This window comes from Tyto alba, unplaced genomic scaffold (genome assembly GCF_018691265.1).
Source record: "Tyto alba isolate M040663 unplaced genomic scaffold, T.alba_DEE_v4.0 Super-Scaffold_39, whole genome shotgun sequence".
Classification (NCBI taxonomy): Eukaryota; Metazoa; Chordata; class Aves; order Strigiformes; family Tytonidae; genus Tyto; species Tyto alba.
In genome coordinates, this window is record NW_024881314.1 from 6,359,047 (window position 1) to 6,365,046 (window position 6,000).

Sequence of the window (6,000 nt, forward strand, 5' to 3'; positions counted from 1 at the left end):
ATTCCAATTAAGTGATCTGTCATCTTGAACAACTTCTGAGCATCAAGGCTCTCGTGCTCTACTGTGCTATACTATCACAGACATTTATCAGCTAGCAGAAGAGAGGACTTGGTTCAAAAGATTTGCTACATTTTTCAAAACCTTCACACAAATTTAGTAATAAAAATATGTTACCAATTCTCTTTCAGAAGGCTATTAACAAGGGTGACTTTGCAGTTTGCTGAACCACACCATGCATGACACATTTAACATGTGGGACAAAAGAAAGACAGGAGGGCTGAACAGGAACCAAAGGATTTGGATGCATGAATCATACTGAAAAATGTTTCTATTATGGTTACTAAGTCCTCTGTTGCCTTTTTTCCCTCCCCCCCAAACAGATATCTAAATGTTTCACTTACTGTAGCACTATTAAAACGCATGGCTAGAATAGCAACAAGTTACTGCCTTGGCTTGGTCTTCCAGTTGTCTCCCTCTTTACCAATTCTTGTCACTACAACTCAGTTCAATTGTTACAGAGCTTTCCGCATAATACTGTGATTTCAGAGTAATTCCTGACTACATCCATAAATTACCAACCACTACACATGTTCCCGCATCTCCGGGGGAAACTAACCAGCAAGTTTATGTAACAATGCTTTGCACATGGGAAAATAACTGAAACAAATAGATGCAACTTAAACGCTTGTTGGTCAATTCCTTTTTGTTTTATGTGTGTCAACTGTTCAGCTCAGAGAGAACAGCAGTTGCAGACAGAATTTTCAAGGAAAATTCTCTGCTTGACATCTTAAAGATATCCTTCCTAGCCTAGACGCTTACTTCTGCATAGACATTCATATTGATAAAGAGACTCATCCATTGATCAAGGTCCTAAAATGGATGATTTATGTATAATATGCAAGTAATACAGAATATACTCTACATGTTATTGCATATAGCAAAACTGCCATATAAATACAAGTACACATTATGAAGCTGCTTCCTTCATGGTGGCAAGAGGTGATACAGGAAGAGAGAAAGAAATCCACACAATGGCAAGATTGTAACACCAAGGAATTCCTAATGAGCGTACAGTAAATAGAAGAAACAGATGAGGAAAAACTGGGAAATAAATGCAAAGATAGATTTATTGTGGTGCTAACAGATTGAATGAAATGTGGTGGAAAATGCAACAAATTGGGAAATAAATATTGAACTTCTCAGCTGCTCAGATAAATAGGACTAATATTTATAAATTGGGAATGTATGTAATTTAAGTTACAGCAGAAGATGAAATCCTAGAAAAGACAAGGCTTTTAGTAACTTATTTACCAGTTAGCATGCCACTCTGATCCCTGAGTTCTTTTGACCTGGCTAACTCACAGATTGCTTTGATTTAGGATTTTACTTCATTTTACATTTTTGTAGTGACATTTTACATTTTTGTAGTGAAGAGGCAGAATATGCAAAGGTAACATCATAAGCATTCAAGAAACAGAGTTGAATGTGCTTTCACTATATGAATATAGAAATTTTAATAAACTCATTTATAAATGACTGTCTGTAATGCTACTGTACAATGCATAAAGAAATCTAATTAACCATAGTGAGTCTAACAGCACTTCCACTGTCAATCAACAGAGCTGCACTATATGATGAAATTATTATGTGTGCCATTTGCTCTATACACAAATTAATTGACATTTGGGATGGTTGCTACCATGATCCTTTTACAGACTGCACTTGAAATAAAGTAAAACACACACCAAATGGAATTAAAACTAATTGAATAATGTAATACTAGCCTCAGTCCATTTCTCCCCAATCAAAGATGTAACAGGTTTTGTAATACTAATTATTAATGACTTGCAATTTGTAGAACAGATTTTTAACAGTTGAGTTAGGCTACCCACCAGCCTGTAATTTTCAAATTATGTTTTTATTTATTGGGATTACAGATTTTAATATATGATGAAGTTTCTTTCCAAGCACCTAATGCGCTTAATAAATGTTGGCAATACATGGTCCCTGTATTCTGCATCTGCAGCAATACTGAGAAATTATTTTGATTCTATTCAGTAGCAGGGCACTTAAATAGTATAAATATCTTTAAGCCCATATAGAAGTCCAATGGTTCTGCCAAAAAATATGCAAATTTATCTGAGTAAACTATACAAGAAAAGCAGATTAGTGGCTCTTGGTTTTGGTAAAGATAAGCATATAAAAGATGATTGAGATGAAGACATAATAGCAAAGTCCAAAAATATTGTGGATAGATAACTTTGAAGAAATTACTACCTCTGCCCTCCCTAGCCCACAGGACTTACCTGCTCATATAGAAAAACAAAAACCATGTTCTTCATGTCACACAGTGAGTCTGTGTGTAGCAGGGACTGGTTGTACTGGAAGCTGGCAATCCTCAAGCATTGAGACCTTTGAGACCTCCCCAAAAGGGCCTGACTCTGCAATCAGGAATGTCACTGTTAGAAGCAGTTTCCAACCTGGTGGCAGGCACAAGCAAGTATGAGTGATCAGAGGGTCAGGGCCTAAGAGGTCAAAATCTATCCTGATGTACTTGATGTTCTTAATAGTGTCATGTGCCTTTTTTTTTTTTTTCTTTTCCAGTGAAGTGCTGTACCGCTGAACCAAAATGCTTACAATCAAATGTTTCATATTAGTCATATGTTTAAATACTTTGCTAAATGAAGACTTCTACTGGGGCACAAGTTAGTTATTATGTGTCCAATACTTAGTTTACCTCATCACTTATTACCACTTTTATTATTTTAATGAAGAGGAAAAAATTCATACTATGGCTAACAAAGTGATTTACAATATTATGCATGTGTTTTCTCACTTTCCAGGTTTTTTTTTTCTTGATGCAGAATAGACTTGAAATTCTAGCCTGTATATGCAACTTACTCATATCAAATGAGGTCTTTGTTTTTGTGATACAAAGCACAAAAACAGAAAACAAATTGTGGGACACAAAATAACTGGTTCATGAAGGAGTTAAAGTATTCATCAACAGGAACACTTTGAAAACACGGGAAATTCTGATCCATCACTTAGCTGTAGGCTTATGTGACATTTACAACAAGCGTGTATATTTTGAGATAGTTGACAATGACATCTTTATGTTTTTGTTATCAAAGCTTCCATCTTACAATCCCCTTTGGTCCTGAGTATTGTTAAAAATGCACCAGGGTTATGGCTGTTCATACCTTTCCTCTTCTAAGTGGTTCAATGATCAGAGAAGAGCAAAGTTTTATGATCCCTTGAAGGTATTTGAAAATGACACTAAATGACGTTTATAAAGATTTCTAAAAGTCAGAAGAGCCTTATTTTCTTTTTGAGGGCTTTTTCTGATCCTTTTGAATTGTGCTAGATACCAATTCCTCCACTCTCTTCCTAGAAAAATACAAAGCATAAATTTCACAGGTCCCAGAAATCTACTGATAGCACTTGCAGATCAGCCATCATGGACTTTTTCCGAGTAACGGGTTTTCTTCTGACTTACACAGTATTTATCTCCAGATCTTACTGCAAGCATTAGCTGTTATATTTTTGCATCCTCATGAGGAGTATCCCCATTTTACTGAGGAAAAGTGAGGGAGATTAAACCAATTTAGAACCAAGCACCAGTACAAGTAATTTGTCCTGGAACTTGGAAGATTTAGAGGAAGGAGTTAGGAGAAGGCTATTTTCTTCTGAACAGTTGCAAATGAATACAAAAGTTCGGTTCACACTGTAGCTGAGGAACTGTCATTCAGACTGTGGCTATTCCAGCCTGTTGGCTATAAACTGTGGTTGTGCTGTATGAGGCTCTGCCTCTGGAAGCCTCCTACAAAAAAAAAAAAAAAAATGAGTGCATGGTCTGTTTTAAGCACATGAATAATTCCATTTGCTGAATCACTTTTGCGATGAAAGTTATCCAGCTGGCAAAAGGCTGAATTGAGACTTAATTCCAAAGGAAATGTGTTAGAAATCAAAGGGTGAAACTCCCATTCACTTTAATGGGAACAAGCTCAGGCTCATAATTGATGTTTTATGGACATTTGCAGCATGTGAAAAGTTGCAGGGAACAACATCTAATGCTAAAATAAGCACATTAATCTCTGGTTTCAGAAACCTCATATTAACTGATTTTGTATAAAAAAATACAGGAGAAATGAGGTATTTTCTTGCAGAACAAAGGTCTGTTTAAAGAAAAATTGATTACAAAATGTAAAAAATCTAGAGAGAGACAAGAACAATACTACTTAATAAGTGTGCTTCCTCTTCCTTCTTAATTGCTATGTATAATTGCAGAAAAATACAGCAACGTATTTCCCAGAAAAAGGAAAGTGGCTCATGCATTAATATAAAAAAATAGTGAATAGAAATAGGCAAGAATTTTAACAAGATTGTGCCTCACTGTCCACGTGTGCACAAACCTAAACAATATCCACACACAAAGAAGCCAGGGAAGATGCATTTTGTCCTAGACAAAAGGTTCCAGCACAAAGCTTGGGAGAGAACCACTGCTCACGAGTTCCTGCACTCCTCACTGGGCAGTCCCGCAGGAAATTATATTTGCTCAGAGTTTACTTATTTTCTACCAAATGCCCTGGTGGCAAATCTTAGCATAATGGGAAAAGTGCTCTGCAGGCAGAAACATGTTACATTCTAGAGGGAACATGACTTCCCAACTCAATCCCCTTTGAGAGCAGCATAGCCTGAAAATTTACAGCATAGCTACCTTGACTCAAACATTCGTATTATTAATAAGATATTGCAATCACCATTACCCTACGTGGCATAAGAAATTACATTATACAGGCACCAGGTGACAACTAGCTGTCAAAATCTGTAATGAGGAACCACTAAGATCCATATCAGAATAATTTTCAAGATGTGTGTTCCTTTCTTTTAGATTGAGGTGACAAAGAATCCTCAATATAAAAAAATACGTATTGCTTTTGGTCCTTTAATTAATTCAAACTTGCAAGAGAGGAAGATGGAGGCAGAAAAACAGAAAGCAGGAAGATTTCTTTTCTGCTTTGTAACTACTGCAGGTGGCTTTAGAAAGAGTCAGAAACATAAGGTGACATGCTGAGGTACATGACAGCAACTTTGTCTCCCTTTTACCAAGCAAAGTTACCTTGAATGCGGCAGAAACGGTCTTGCATGGACTCTAGGGCAAGGTCCAATTGCCAGCAGTGTGCTAACCGAGCCCATCTGTGGTTGTTAGGACAAGTGTGCAGAGAAATGAAAAGGGACACTGGAGAGGCATCAGTACAGACCAAATAACCCTGTTTGCTAGAATGACCCTGCTGGAACACCAGGAGTTTAGCACAGTTTACATCAGTCCGTAGAGTCTCTGAATTGAGTCAAAGCCAAAAGATGGATTAAAAGAACGTCCCTTCTCATCTTCCACCACACTTGGAATACACTGCAGTCAGTTCTTACAAAAGCATACCCCCCTCCAAATCCTGTTCTTTTATCTTTTAATTATTTTTAACAGGCAAGTTCACTAATATACTCCCTGGCTGTGGAAAATAAGAATATTACAAGGACTGTAATCACTGCACCACCTGAAGTCAATTTTATCTGGTGACTTTGATACTAGCAAAAAAATCAGTTTTCCCACTCTACATGCCTACTCAGAAAATACTAATTCTGTGGGCGCAGAGCTGCCAAGACTCCCAGAGAATCTTTTGAGGCTTACTGAGGAACTGTAAGATAGCATGACGTTTTAAACACTTCTGTGACTAATTTCTCACTTCCAGAAAAACTAAATCACTGCAGTTTACATATGTCTTTCTGAATTAGAAGAATGTTATTTCACAAATACTTGATGTCTTAACACTGTTTGCTGGAGTTCAGACATGAAAAAAGGATTTGGACAGATAATAAGTCTTTATGATAATGAACAGACTGACTCACAGGAAAAACACATTGATTGACTTAATAGTTAACTGCCAGTCATTTGCCTTGTTCATTTGTTGGGGTGCTTTTTAACTTCAAATAAATTGCATC